This window comes from Panthera onca, chromosome B2 (genome assembly GCF_046562875.1).
Source record: "Panthera onca isolate mPanOnc1 chromosome B2, mPanOnc1 haplotype 2, whole genome shotgun sequence".
In the NCBI taxonomy this organism is placed as follows: domain Eukaryota; kingdom Metazoa; phylum Chordata; class Mammalia; order Carnivora; family Felidae; genus Panthera; species Panthera onca.
In genome coordinates this window covers 54666386-54682890 of record NC_138343.1, presented here as the reverse complement: position 1 = coordinate 54682890, position 16505 = coordinate 54666386, and the positions used below count along the sequence as shown (strand labels likewise).

General features: G+C 37.7%; 1 protein-coding gene across 2 annotated transcripts in view; it reads right to left on the bottom strand.

Annotated features, from left to right (window-relative positions):
* Positions 1-16505, bottom strand: part of PRIM2 (DNA primase subunit 2) — a 349495-nt gene that overhangs the window by 10763 nt on the left and 322227 nt on the right. The window lies entirely within an intron of this gene.

Sequence of the window (16505 nt, the reverse complement as noted above, 5' to 3'; positions counted from 1 at the left end):
TATACACCAGCCGCTTAGGTCAGCATTAAGCTACAGATGACAAGAGATAGTAAGTGATCTTTGTGACCTACCAACTGTGAATTTCAATAACTTTACCTTGACAACAAGATGAAAACAGATCCTAGTATTATGACTTTGACAGTTATTGTCAGAACATCACCTTGCAACTTCTCTTCCAAAATTATAGATATAAATCTAGTAATCTAAATGATTGGTGCATGAAGCAATCAGGTGTACTATTTAGATTTTTATTTTCCACATTACAGTTTATACAGATACGGCTCAAAATACAGCTGTGTGCCCATCAGGAAAATTTAATGTAAGTCCTTTGGAAGAGTGTCTGTGGAGAGGGAATGCTTTTACCTTCAATCAGATTTGTTCTTTTTTTGAAATGAAGTTATTTCTAGTAAAGCTCAGCAGAATATGAGAGTGAATAGTCTATTCTGAACACCTATTAGGAACATCATCCTATCTTTTGTAAATACAATTTGCTTTCCAATTCTACTTCATGTAATCTCTTCAGAGCGGTACAAACTCCCATTCTTATCAGCCAAGTGCAATGCCAGTTGAAATTTGTAAAGTTTCACTACCTCCCCTGCCAAATAAATAAAATATATATTTGGCCTATTTATCAAACACAGTAAAAATGCTGGAATTAAGAGATAGCCTAAAATGAAGGGAAATGTAATTCTGGAGAAATGTTCATTTCTATCCCTTTTCAAAAGGCTGACCTTCCTGTGACAACAGAAATGTACATGAAGTCTCAAATTCCTGCTATCCTCATTATTGAATATAGCTTACATCTTTCGACAAACACACAAAATTATTACAGTTACAGAGCAGGAATCATACAATACTGACAGTGTGCTTAAAAGAACTGTTTTCTTTGATTGTCTTATAGATTACATTTCTGCATTTCAGGTCACCTTTTATTAAATCCTTTATGAAAGACCTATATAAATGCCAACCAACCACAGCACCCAGGATCCTATTTGACCTGTCCATTTTTCTCCAATTCATTAGAGCAGAAATGAAAAATAAATCAATTTAAAATCAATGGCTATAAAGTTTTAAAACTGAAGCAAGCAACAAAGTTTTCAAAGTAATTTTAACACTGAGTTCGTATTCTCCAATGTTTTTACATACAGATATTCAAATTGTGTTGAGATGAACTTATAACTGATTATTTGCAAACATCAATGACACCATGAAGGAATATATGTGAACTACAATTTTGGAGAAGCAAAGCCTTCAAACTTTAGTTAAATTTAAATGATACCGTAAATTACCTGAAGAGAAATGAATTCACAGAAATAAAAAGCTCAATTGTGTGGTATATAACAAAGCTCTTTTATGTAAAAACACAACAATAAATCCAACATCATATTCTATGTATATACGTATTCTTAAGATATATATATTTAAATATATATGAGCTTATATACATATATTTAAATATCTTCCTTGGAAAGTAAATATGTAACATTATATACAAACATTCTAATATATATATTTGGGAAACATTTTTTTTAATTAAAAAAATTTTTTTAAATTAAGTTTATTTATTTAGAGGGAGTGGCACAGAGAGAGGGAGACAATCTCAAGCAGGCTCTGCACTGTCAGTGCAAAGCCTGACATGGGGCTCGAACTCATGAACCGTGAGATTATGACCTGAGCTAAAACCGAGTCGGACACTTTACCGACTGAACCAATCAGGTGCCCCAAGATTTAAAAAATATCTAGTTGGGGAAGCCTAGCTGGCTCAGTCAGTAGGGCATGTGACTCTTGATTGTAAGTTCAGGGTTGTGAGTTCAAGCCCCATGATGGGCAGGGAGCCTACTTTAAAAAATAAATATAAAAAATTAAAAATAAAAAATAGTTGGGTAATATATGTTAAAGAAAATGGACACATAAGCCACAGAAGGAGAAAAGCTTATGTATTTTGAAATTTTAGGTTCCATTAAAATTAAATTTGGATTAATCACAGATCAACCCTTCCCCTCCACCCTGCTCCACTCCGAGAGAATGCTCTTAACAAAAATCATTTAGTTTTCCTTTCACTTTTTGCTTTATTTTTCTACAATGAATTGTTACTTGAAAATTTCTTGCAAATCCAGAAATAAATCATTCAACCATCATCAATCCCTAAGTAACTTTACTGATCATGTCACAGCCTATTTAGGGTGAATGAAGGTTTCTACACATATGTAAAGGTGTAATAGGGGGAAAAAAAGACAATAGAGTGCTTTTCATTGCCCAAAAAAGCTATTCAAAGAAAGACCTAAAGAGAGGTTCTAGAGAAGGAGAAAGAAAACCCTCCACAGTAATGGAGATGTGAGGACAATATATGAACTACTAGAAGAAAACCAAGAGAAAGACTGCTTTGAGACAATTAGATATTATTTATAGGTATTACCTTCATTTCAGAGATGAAGAAATATATCCCCTTAAAATAGGGGTGTCTATCTAGTGAGTGCCGTTTACTGTGGGAAGAATTAAAAAATCCTATGCAATTTATGATTTTTTCTTTAAGGGGAATAAGTGAAACATTAACTCAAAAAACCCAGTAACTAATAAACATATATACTTTAATTTCACATTATGATCTAGATTATACATATACAGGAGGAGAAAAAAGAAAGAGAAGGATGTTATGGACCAATGAATGAAGTTTTGTTTTTTTCTCTGAGTAAAATGGGGAGCTACTGCAATTTTCTTGGCATAGGACTGGCATGACCTGACACTGTTAACAGGATTATTCTGCATGATATGATGGAAACAAACTAGAGGGAGTAGGGACAGAAATAGGGAGCTCATTACAAGAATCCAGGGAACAGATGGTACAGGCTTTGGCCAGGCTGGTAAGAGTAGTGGTTACAAGTGGTCACATTTCCCACTTACTGGCCATAACCATTTTTGAAAAACAGCTGTTCTGCACAAAAATGCTCAATAGGAATCTATTCCCTGATGTTTTAGAGTAATTCATTACCTATCACTCAACACTTTCCCACTCTGACTGATTTCCTAAATAAAACTAAGTAGTCTAAAAACTCAGTAAAATGCAGGGATACCTGGGTGGCTCAGTCAGTTGAGTGGCTGACATTGGCTCAGGTCATGATCTTGTGGTCCGTTGGGTTTGAGCCCTGCATCAGGCTCTGTGCCAACAGCTCAAAGCCTAGAACCTGTTTGGGGTTCTGTCTCTGTCTCTGTCTGTCTGTCTGTCTCTCTCTCTGCCCCTCACGTGCTCACACTCTCTCTTTCTCTCAAAATAAACATTAAAAAAAATTAAAAAATTAAAACTCAGTAAAATGCAAAATGTAAGTAACAAACTATCATGTAAAATAAATGTAGAATACCAAAAATGCCACTTACTAGTCACTAAACAATATGAGTTAACAAATAGATACTTCTCATACAATAGCCAGTGAGTAGGACACCTGAAATCTCTGTCAGGCAACATCTTAGATGCACACCCACTCTGTGGACTTCAAAATATTCACAAGTGATTATGATGTTCTACCATTTTTTAAAAATAATATATTTATTATTTTTTTAACTTACATCCAAGTTAGTTAGTATATAGTGCAATAATGATTTCAGGAGCAGAATCCAGTGATTCATCCCCTACATATAACACTCAGTGCTCATCCCAACAAGTGTCCTCCTTAATGCCCCTTGCCCATTTAGCCCATTCCCGCCCCCCCCCCCCAACCCCCTCCAGCAACTCTCAGTTTGTTCTCTGTATTTAAGAGTGTTCTAACATTTCTATATGGAATGCAACTTGGGGCTTTTTCTGCACCCAATTTTCTTTAATTTTTCTGATACAAACCTCACTAGCAAATGCTATACTAAGATAGTCTACAGGTATGTTGAGGATGGTACTGGTATAATTTGTCAATGGGTTGGATGACTCCAAGGCAGGAAATACAAAGCTAAAAATCAAAAGAAAAGAGAACTGAGGTATCAGCAATATACTAAAATCAGTTTGTGAAATAGAAGCAAAGACAGAAACTTGACCAAAAAACCACCAAAATCTAAGGACAGATGCCTGAGATAGACTGTAGAAAAGAATTATAGGTCAGAAGCTAAGTTCTCATAACATGTTTTACATGTCCTTGGAAAGATTCTTTGCTTTTCTGAAGGTGGACCACTTATATGTTAATGTACAGATGCTGAAAATGCTCACTGCTAAGTCACAAAGGCTGGACAGGGATGGTTAAGCAGTGATGGTTGGCATGCACGATGACAGTGGTTACTGACCCTTCTTTATTCTTTAAAATTCAGGGTCTCAGCAATGGTTGGGCTCATTTAGAGTTTAAATTTTGTGTGTAGGTATAATTCAAGTAATCACTTTTTAAAAAATGCTGAGTTCTAACAGAAGAGCCCATGTCCCAGGCCAATGGACATATATGCTTGATTGATAGCCAGACTACTGTGAACCTGAAAAAGACCTAGGGTTTAACCAAAAGTGGTGTGCTTTTCTTTGAAACTAAAAATTTTTCTTTGATGCTTTCAAGAATGAAGAAATATTGGCTGTGGTAATATTTTTATAGTGTTAATTTTGAACTTACCTACCTAATCTTGTCCTTTTTTTTTTTTTTTTTTTTTAAATATGCTTTGGGGGTAGGGGAGGCATATGGGGAGTTATTTCATATTGTGCTTATTTATACATATTTTTTGTGTTGGAATCATATATAATATGACATTAAATTTTTTTAAAGAAAATGAAATTCTGTGGGAGGCTGGCTTGGTTAAGCGATTGACTTTGGCTCAGGTCATGATCTCACGGTTTGTTGAGTTCAAGACCTGCGTTGGGCTCTGTGCAGACAGCTTGGAGCCTGGGGCCTGCTTTGGATTCTGTGCCTCCCTCTCTCTCTGCCCCTACCCCACTTGTACATGCGGGCTTGCTTTCTCTCAAAAATAAACAAACTTAAAAAAATAAAAAATAAAAAATAAAAAATAAAAAGGAAAATGAAATTCTGTAAAGAAGCCAGAATGAAGATGTAGTTAGTCAACAGTACTTTTTTGGCAATGTTCATTCAGCCAGATATCTTCTGAAGGGTCAAACCTCCATCCTCCTAAATTGGCCTTTGCTCTTCTTAGAGGGATAGCTCCATAAGGTTCCAGTTCAGCAGGCAGGGACTGGCCAGAGAAGAGGGTCAGAAATAAAACAGGTGAGGGAAACTAAATGAGATGAAGAAATGTGAGGAGGAGACAAAAAGAAACAAACAGGAAAATGAAAGAACCAGGTAGAAGAAAAATGTAGAAAGCCAGAGGAATGGGGTAAATGAAATGGAGATCACAGCTTACTATTTACGTGGCCTGTAAACACCAAAGTATAACCCATAGCTCACAAAAGGTGTTTCAAATTCCATTTTGGAAGAGCAAGAGCACACCATGATTTCCTCTGGTATATGCCAAAATAAGTGTCAATTCTGATGACGAAGCTAGAAGTTTTTTTTTCTTTTTTTAACGTTTATTCATTTTTGAGAGACAGAGTGCAAGCAGAGGGTGGCAGAGAGAGAGACACACACCCAGAATTCAAAGAAGGCTCCAGGGTCTGAGCTCTCAGCACAGAGCCCAACATGGGGCTTGAACTCATGAACTGTGAGATGACCTGAGCCAAAGTCAGAAGCTCAATCAACTGAGCCATCCAGGCACCCTGGCTAGAAGTTTTTCTAACTCTGCTTTAGAAAAATGTAACCGAAGAATTTGAATAATCATATCAAATAAGGCTCCTTTGAAAATACAAACATTTTTTTAAGTTATTTATTTGAGAGATAGAAAGTGTGTGTGCACATGTGAGTGTGCATGCAAGTGAGCAGGAGGCGGGGAGGGGGCAGAAGGGAGAGGGGAGGAGAGAATCCCAAGTAGGCTCCATGCTCATTGTGGAGCCCAACACGGGGCTCGATCTCATGACTGCAAGATCACAACCTGAGCAGATATCAAGAGTCAGACACTTAACCCACTGAGCCACCCAGGTATCCCGAAAATACAAAATTGTTTAAAGAAAAATTTCTATGAAGATTTAAGACTATTGATCAAATGGAAATTTTACTTTTGGTTTTTAATGCCAATATTTCCAGAATAAAGTACAAAATGTCAAGCATAACAATCCATTTATTGTTCTAATTCATCAGTGACCAAAAGGCTCAGAAAAAAATAAGAGTAGTGACATCAAACTAGATTTTGGTAATTAATATTCTTTAACTTTGCTTTTTATTTTTAATTATTTTTTAACAGCTGACCAAAGCCCACCATGAAGAATAACACTTCATCTACCTCTTCATCCTCAGGGCTAATAATTATTTTTGTTTTGAATTTTTTGTTTATTTGTTTTGAATTCTAATACAGTGGCTACCCAAGATACCCTTCCAGTAGAGGAGGAAGGAGCATATTAGGTGATATTTTCCTTAGTTCATTGGTAATATATCACAGCTAGTTGACAAACATAGGATATACAAAATACTGATGGGAAACCTTTCTATTTACATACGCACACACACACTAGAAATATAGAAAAAAATTTAAAACAGAAATGTACATAACATTTTATAACTTTGAGCCACACTTCCTTCTTTCTTCCTAATGCTCTCTACTATTCCCTGCCATCTGTAGCTTCCTCTATGCCCTTTGCTTCAGAGCCTGCCAGTGAGGTCCAGATGATTTCCTGGCAGCAGAACATAGCCACCTGCCTGTCGTTGGCTTTGGTGAGTCAGGTGCTGCACAGCTAGGTGTGCTGAGCTCACCAATTAGACATGCAGTTAATCTGTCTCTAATTCAAGGTCATATTCTGTCTTATTTAAAAGTGATAACAAGCTTGTTTCTTTGTAAAAAGCTCAACCTTTTGAAAGTAGACCTGCTGATATTTTTCCACTTCATCTCTAACCATCCTTTATTTCAAAGGTGAAAGAAAATGTGGTACAGATGCAGAGTCTGGAACACTTTTGAACATATTACTTTGCTCCTATTTCTTACACACTCAGCATAGCTTAGGCAGCCGCCACCTTACATCTCTGCTGTGACCTTCATTTATTGGCAGATCAGGGGCAAGTTTCCCTCTCTTGAAGATGTACTTTCACTCATTTAAAACATTACATGCCAAGAATTTTTCTGACTCACTCTTCATTTTCTATAAACACAGTTATCTGACTGAATCTATTCCACCTCCAAATGTCTCTAAAAACATACCCTTTCCTCCCCATTGTTCAGGCTGTAATCATTCTCTTTTTTATTGAAAAGCTTCTTGACTTATTCTTTCCTCACTCAAGACAGCTTCCAAACTGCCACCATATTAACTTTTCTAAAATCAAATCTAATCCTGGCATTGCTGGTTTCCAGCCGAAAACGGGTCACAAATTCATTATGGTCCAAAAGGCCTTGTTCATCAGGCCCCAAGTCTCCTTCTTTGGGCCCCTCTCCTGCTCTGCCTGGTCACTGGGGTCCTTACGCTCTAGTCCAGGTCCTCCCACAGTGTATTCTTTGGAATTTTAGCTCACAAAATCCTAATGACTCAGAGGGTTTTTTCACCTAATGCCTTTTTTGGTTTGGTTCCAATGAGAATTATCTAAGTTTCTTTATAGCAGGACTTAACAGGATAGTGTTCTTCAGAGTAATTTGTCTCCAGAACTTGTTCCATAGCTCTCCCAGGACTAGGGCTCCTCAAAACACACCCTGACAACCTTGTCTACATAGGCTCACCTCCCCAAGTCTTATGCTATTTCCTGGTCTTGGCTAGGTTCCTCTTACCACACTTAATTTGTTCACTGTCTCCCCTACTAGAACAGCAGCTCCATAAAGGCAGAGGTCTTGTGCCTTGAACAGTAACTGGAATATAGTCATCACCTTGTTATTATTTATTCATGTTGAATGAATGCTGTTCCTTTTGCCTCATAAGCCTCACTTCCCTCCACTGGGGAAACTCCTACTCAATTTTCAAAAGCAATGTAATGACCACTTCCTACAGGAAGCATTCCCTGAGTTCACACCTCTCTCTCAGCAGATCCTGCCCTCTGATTCTCCAGCTGGCACTTTAAATGTATTTTTATTAAAGCACTTATCACACTTTATTATAGTGAATTATGCCTTTTGGCACCATTAGACTAAAAGCTCTAAAATAGTTTCTTAATCATTCTATTTCCAGATTTGAACATACTGAAAACTCAGTGACATGTCAAGTGCTCAGTAAATGTTTATTGAGTAATAAAATGTCTTTCCTCACCAAGGCAACTTACTTCTATTTAAATCAGTCTTAGAGCACTGTTACTAGAACTGTTTCAATTAGTTGCTTTACATTTCTTTCTAACTTTGTCTGGGGCGGGGGGGGGGGGGGGGGGGGGGAGGGGGGGGGGGGCGGTGTGTGTAGACCACAGCAAAAAAATTACTAATTTAGTTCTTCCACAAGGTGTTAACAGAGCTTGAGAGGTTTCTCTAGTCACATCTGAAGACACTCTGGAGAAAAGAATGAAAATAATCTATCACATTAACTTGAATCCAAATGTAGAAATCTGCCATTGCTATATATAGTTTTACACATGCAGGCAAACGCTAATATATGCAAACACAGACAGGCCTCTGCCAACGCCTCTCAAATAAGCTTTCAGACTATGAACTGATTGAGTGAGTCATTCATTTGCTTACTCCATTCATTCAGCCCACATTCATTAAGCTCCTATAATGAATTCCAGGCACTGTAGTTAGAGACTGGTTTTATTCAGAAGACAGACACCATTTCTGCTCCCAGGGAGGATAAAGTCACAATGAGTCTAGAGGGGAGGGCAAACAATAAGCAGGATGTTACAGAGGAGGAAAGGGAGGAAAAGTGATTGAAACTTCCAGAGGAGGGCCCTACTGAGTGAAATTATAATAAATGAGTAATAGTTACCAAGATAAAGAAAAGGGTAAGGACAACCCAGACACAGGGAATAACATGCAAAGGAGGCAGAGAAACTGGACAGCAAAGTGTTTAAGGATGGGCAGAAATTAAAGTATATTAGAAAGATTACTTTGGCATCGTCTGAAGGGCTTTTGGGGGAAAGAGAGACTGAAAATTAGGAATTAAAGTGACATGACATCCTAGGTTACGGAAGACAGAGACGAAAGAGCGAACAGATTCAGTAACACTTAAAAACAGAAAGGAGCCTTGAATATTTTCCTGATTTCTGGCTTGAACATCCAGTGTTTCCTTCACATTCCGTGGAGATTATGTAGCGGACTCTGTGGTATGCTGTCTACATCCCCTCTCCTCAGAACAAGGACACACATTTTTCCAGGGTCAGAGAGTGTTGATGACTGCCAGCCTGCGGCAGAAGTCCCTCTCAGGTGAGGCTGAGGAAAACCATTTTGCTCAAGGTGCTGTTTCCTTCCGGAGAGCAGCCAGATCCAGTGACTGGTTGGTGCAGTGATAGAAAGGCCAACAGCCCTTGCTCCAATTAGGGACACCTCTGCAGGGTCATCCAGCCTCAGAGTTCCCTGAAGGATCAACTAAAGACCACCTTCTCCTTCTGCTCAAGCCTGTCTTCACTCCCTGACAGATATGGATCCTGAGAGAACTCCCCAATGAACCTCCTGCACACCAATCAGCACAGTGAACCAATCTGTAACACAGTCCAATTATTTTTTGCTTGTTAGTTTTTGCAGGAAGAGGGATGGAAAAATGTGAATAATAATAATGATAATAAGCTACTATGTATACTGTTCTAGTTATTGTACTTATCTGCTCTCTAAATGTCTTCATGTGTGCATATATATGCAAACACATTAGAAAAAGAATGATGATAGCTATTTCTTAGATCTTTGAGAAGCCATGAGAATCTTATTAAAAGTGTGAACCTCCTCAATTGGAAAATGTACTATGCCACAATTCATAAATCCTGAAATATTCTCACAAATCAGCCAACTACTAAATAGAAGTGAGGCTTTCTGGAAGGTGTATGACACTCAAATTTGGTAATCATATTACTCCCTATTATGTTTTTTTGTACAATATAAAAATGCTAATATTGAAAATTTCCCATTGTCTTTTAACTTACTATATTTGAATAAAGATTTGAATCATTAAAAATAGGTACCCAAAAAGGATTCTTGAGAAGCTATTAAACTGCCACCCAAAATACTGAATTCCTTAGTGCAGTTTAATACTAACATTTGGGTTAAAGGATTTAAGCTTTAAGGGAACATCAACGACTAAGTGAACTTGGAATAAGGGGAAGAAGGGAATGAGAAGAAAGAGAAAAGGGGAGAAGGAGGACAAATGAGAACATATATGTAAAGTCTACTCAGCAACATGGACAAAAGTACTGCCAAAATCAATCCCACGACTCACTAATTAAAACTGTGCTTAAGTATTCTATTTTTGTGCCTAATATAAGCGCAAGTCAGTCCAGAATCCCTATGTCCTATGATCTTTATGGAAATGATGAAAATATTTATACCAATTTAGTAGTTATTTTCAAATATCTTACTTATAAAAAGAAATGTATCATATCAGACATGATATTGAAACAGAAAGTAAAATCTGTCACTTAAAGGTCTGTCCAAGGACTACAGGATTAAGAGAAAAATATATGTAAATTTGCATATATATAATATTTTACATACACATATGCATACAGGTTTACATACATCCATATGCATATATATAAATAAAGATCAGAAACAGAAAACAACATGAAATACACTGTAAGCTGATGGGAAACAATACCAAGAAGTCTGAAATGGCTTAAAGCTAAGCAGACTAAGACTTTCTAACACTTGCTATATAAAGTAAGGTTAGTTATTTAATTTTTTGTATTCTTTAAGTTTGCTTCTCTTAAAAAAGGGGAGGAAGGCTCTGGGAGAATACTCTATAAAATGGATCATGAAATAGAATTAAGCTAGGTGAACAGTTATGTCTACAGGTAGACAGACTAGATTTTATTATAAGTATCATAAGTGACAGCATCATATGCTACTGAAATTCCTCTATAGGTATAATTTTCATGTAATGAACAAATAAAATAATTCTAGAAATAGAAATAATTATAAACAGGGTACTAAATTTCCTTTAAAGAAAAACTATGTCTTCTATTTTAATGCAATTTTAATAAAAGTAAACTTCAATAGGTTTGGCTAACAGTGGCAAATGTTATTTGACTTTTGAAGTGATTTTTCCTTTGAAACATATTGAACAATATTAAATAATCTTCAAATGACCATTTATTTTCAGGGTGCCTGGGTGGCTCAATCAGTTAAGCATCTGACTCTTGATTTCAGCTCAGCATGATCTCACAGTTTGTGAGCTCAAGTCCAGTGTTCCAATCCCCCCTTGGGACTCTCTCCCTCTCTCTCTGTCCCTCCCCAGCTCACACACTCTCTCAAAATATATAAACATTAAAAAAACAAAAACAAAAAAATTGCACAAATGACCACTTATTTTCAATCTATAAAAAAAGGAAGGATATATACAGAAATATATTTTAGATATTCAATGATTTTTGTGATAAAGCCAAAAATGTAATCACATCCTCCTCACCCCAATTCTAATGCTCAACTTCCAAACTTTTCCTTAATGTAGTTCTAAGATATACCAAGAACAATGCACACATCTTCAACTACAACTATAAGAAAAGCAAAGCTAAGTGCAGCAATCTAAGTACTGTTCTCATAAATCAAGAGATGCTCCTAGAGATGAAATAGACAGAAAAGCTGCTCTTCGAAGCAGTTACTGTTCATAAAGTAATGGACAGACTGAATACTATCTATTGACAAGTACTCCTTACCTAAGAAAATCATAGGAGTTTTAGGTAGTTCAGATTTATATGAACATTGAGTAAGGAGTCACTGAAGTTTATCTTTGCCATAAAATCTTCTTGACATAGTGTTACTTCTGTTTCTTAAGCTGTCCATTTTGAAAGATTTCTTCATTAAAAGGCATTTGTCAGTTTTAGATTTAAGATGGTCACTAACTTGAGAACACTTGTACTAGGAAAATGAAAGGTTAACCTACCTCTCAAAAAGTAAAAAGAGCATACATCTTTACATATTTCATAATTTTAGTATCACTATTAAGTTTCTTGAAAGCACCAATTAGATTTGCTTTTAAAATAATTATTGGAACACCTGGGTTGAGCATTTGACTTCGATCTATTTGAGCATATGAGCTAATCGATTTCATAGTTCGTGAGTTTGAGCCCCGCATTGGGCTCTGTACTGGTGGTACAGAACCTGCTTGAACATCAGTTTTAATTGGTCAAATACAATTGTATGCTAGAAGCAAATATTAAAATATGATAGGGAAATAGAAACTAATCACTCTAATACTTAGTCCCAAAGGCTCAGTAGTCCCATGTAACTATTTAGAGCATTGTTCTCCAACAGAAATATAATGAATGACATCTATAATTTTAAACTTTCTAACTATAATTAAAAAGGTAGCAACAGGGGTGCCTGGGTCGCTCAGTTGCTTAGGCATCCCACTTCGGCCCAGGTCATGATCCCGCGCTTCATGGATTTAAGCCCCACATCGGACTCTGTGCTGACAGCTCAGAGCCTGGAGCCTGCTTCAGATTCTGTGTCTCCCTCTCTCTCTGCCCCTCCCTGGCCTGCACTCTGTCTCTCTGTCCCCCCCAAATAAATAAACATTAAAAAAATAAAAATAAGCGTTGCCTGGGTGGCTCAGTTGGTTGAGCATCTGACTTCGGCTCAGGTCATGATTTCATGGTCCGTGAGTTCGAGCCCCACATGAGGCTCTGTACTGACAGCTCAGAGCCTGGATCCTGCTTCAGATTCTTTCTCTTTCTTTCTCTCTCACAAATAAACATTAAAAAAATAAAAATAAAGGTAGAAACAAATCAAATTAATTTTAACTTATTTGAATTAATAGTTCATTGTCATTTCGACATGTAATTAATATAAAAATATTTCTGAGATATTTTATAATGCTTTTTTACTTAAATTTTTGAAACCTGGTATATATTTTATCCTTTAAGTGTTATACTAGAGCTGACTCACATTGGCTTCTGAGAATCAATTGTGCATTATGACTTTCCAAGTCAGGGTTTTGACATCACTTTGGTAGTTTAAAATTGGCCACAACAGAAGTACTTACATTAACAGAAACCAACAAATGACATAAATCAAGGCTCTCCTACCCGACCCCTCCACTAGCTGGTTTACCAATACACCACTGCCTTCAGTGGTACATCTTGATTTGGACCAGCCACATTTCAAGTGCTAAAAAAATCAATCACAGAGATTCTTGTTTTTAATTTTAAAAAATATTTATTTATTTTTGAGAGACAGAGACAATAGCGTGAGAGTGGGAGGGGCAGAGAGAGATGGAGACAGAATCTGAAGCAGGCTCCAGCCTCTGAGCTGTTAACACAGAGCCCAATGTAGGGCTTGAACTCACAAGCTGTGAGATTGTGACCTGGGCTGAAGTTGGACGTTTAACCGACCGAGCCACCCAGGTGCCCCAATCACAGAGATTCTTGATCAAGATGGTGGAGCAAGAGGATACTGTCTCACCTCATCCCACAAACACACCAAAACTGCAACTACATATAGAACAGCTCTCTCTGAAAACAACCTGATGAATAGCAGAACAGCTTTCCACAACTAATGATATAAGAAAAAGTCACATCGAGATGGTGAGGGGAGGCAGAGGCACAGTTTGGTCAGGGCCCACACGTGGGAGGGATATTACCAATGCAAAGGTCTCTGAGGAGTGAGGGGTTCAAGCCCCACTTTAGCTACTCCGGATCTGGGGACCTGCGCTGAAAAGACACATCCACATAACTTAGGGCTTTGAAAATCAGTGGGGCTTAACTTTGGGAGAGTCAGGGGGTTACAGGAAAAGAAAAGTGTGCACACAAAATCACTTGCTCCACAAACCCGCACAGAGGCAGCAATCTGAAAAGCAAGCACTTTGGCCATACATGAAGGAGATTTACTGGCTAATTTTAGGCATGTGCCAGAGGTGAAGGAATCTATAGGAATTTTATCTGGATTGGAAGTGCTGACAGGCACCACTTTTGGTACTCTGATCAACATAGCACTGCTCACCTTGCCCCAGCATTCCCCTACAAACCTGCCCACCCCAACAGATGCACCGCCAAAGTGGCCCCCATTCCCATCACACCTCCCAGTGGGTGGTGTCAGCCTGGAAACAACTCCTGCCCCTAGTGGCAGCCCTACCTATCAGTATGCCTGCAGCAGCCATGACCGACCCTACAACAAGAGGGTACATGCAGCCCATACAGGGTATACCCCTGGTGTGCATGCTTCTGCTGATTGAGGGGACTGTGCTTATGGGTCCCAAAAGACACTTTCTACATAAGGCTACTCCTTTAAGAATGGGAGACTCAGCTGTTCTATATTATACACAGTAACAAGACAGAATCAGGCAAAATGAAGAGACAGAAGAATATGTTCCAAATAAAAAAAACAAGATAAAACCTTAAAAAAGAACAACACTGACAATGATGGGGAGATAAGCAATCTACCTGATAGAGTGCAAAGTAATGGTCGTAAGGATGCTCACTGAACCCAAGAGTGGATGAACAAAGTGACAATTTCAACAAAGAAAGAAAAAAAAATCAGAGCTAAAGAATATAATAACATATGAAAAGTAGAGGGAATCAAAAGAAGATTACAGGATGCAGAGTAGATCAGCAACCTTAAAGAGAGTAGAGAAAATTATCTAAACTCAATAGCAAAGAGAAAAAACATTAAAAAAAAATGAGGATAATTTCAGGGACCTCTGGAACATCAAGTGTACTAATTCACTTATGTACAAAAAGGAAAAGAAAGAAAGGAGCAGAATATTTATTTGAAGAAATAATAGCTGAAAACTTCCCTAATCTGGAGAAGGAAAGACATCCAGGTTCAGGAATCATGGCGAGCCCCAAACAAGACAAAGAACCCAGAGGTCTGCATCAAGACACATAATTGTTAAAGTGTCAAAAATTAAAGATAAAGAGAGAATCTTGAAAGCAGCAAGAGGAAAGCAACTAGTTTTATACCAGAAAACCCCCATATGACTATCCACTAATTTTTCAGCAAAAAATGAGCAAGCCAGAAGGAGGTGGCATGATATATTCAAAGTGCTAAAAGGAAAAAACCTACAACAAAGAATACTCTATTCGGCAAGGTTATGTTTCATAATTGAAGGAGAGATAGTTTCCCAGACAAACAAAAGTTGAAGGAGTTCATCATCACAAAACCAGCCTTACAATGTTAAAAAGACTCCTTTAAACAGAAAACAAAAGGCTGTAACTAGAAGAAACTTATGAAAGAAAAAAAAAATCTCAATACTCTGGTTTCTCTTCAGATCGAATAAATCTTTCACCTTTTAAAGAAAGAAAGAGAAAGACAGAAAGAAAGAATCTCACTGGTAAAAGCTAATGTGTAGAAAAGGTAGTTGATTAACCACTTTATAAAGCTAGGATGAAAGTTAAAAACCAAAAATAGCAAATCAACTATATCTGTAACTATTACTTAAGGAAAACACAAAATAAAAAGTTGTAAAGTAGGACTTCAAAAAACATACAACATGGCGGGGGGGAGGGGTGTAATGTTTTTAAAATGCATTTGAACATAAGTAACCATCAACTTAAAACTGCTGATTGTTATATATGAACCTCATGGCAACCACAAACAAAAAACCTAGAATAGAACAGTTCCTTGGATCTTCTATCTACTAGATTGGGTGCTGCCCAATTCATCAATCATTGAATAAAGCCAGTAAGAGCTATAAAAATGTACTTAGTTGATATTTGTTCAACAGGCTGATGGAAGGAGTGGAACCCAGAAACTTCTGATGGCTTCGGGAATAAGAAACATGAGAGTTGAGGCCCATGAACCTTTGGGTTCTAGGTCTTTCTCACTGTTTCTGAGGGACATGGGTAAGTTCCTCTTGGTTCTGAGCTCCACTCTCTTTGTGTTGCACGCTCCTGATCTAAATGGCTTTCCAGCCCAGGATTAATGGGTCAATCTAGACTGACAGGAGGCTCTAACAGAGAGCCAGTCCTTAGTCCATGGTTAGTCCACAGTCCCAGTCAAGGGTTTATTTAGCAGGTAGGCTTGAGCTGGCAGATGATTACATCTAAAATCGGAGTTCCTTGCCCTTGGTTCAGTCCATGGTCCCCATTTGCTGCAGTATGATGGTTCAGTCTCTAGTTCCACTTTGGAAACTGCTAGTGGTACATACCTAAGGCCTTTTCTTGGCCAGTCCACAGTACGCTCTCTTTGGTTACTGCTGATATGCACAGTCCATTTCCTTGGTTACTACTGGTTTCTGTTAATGTGCACATGAGGTAAAATGATTAACAGATCTGCTGTTAATGGAAGTCACAGAAGCCAAAGTTGCAAAATTGGTAGGCATGGATCAAGCGCTTAAAAGCTGTATTAGAGTCCTTGACACCTAACTCTAAGACTCCCATACTAGGATAAACTGATCATGGAATGGGTTAGATTGACACTAGGTCACCTGCCAACCTCAAAAAAAATTCTATGCAACGAGGTAC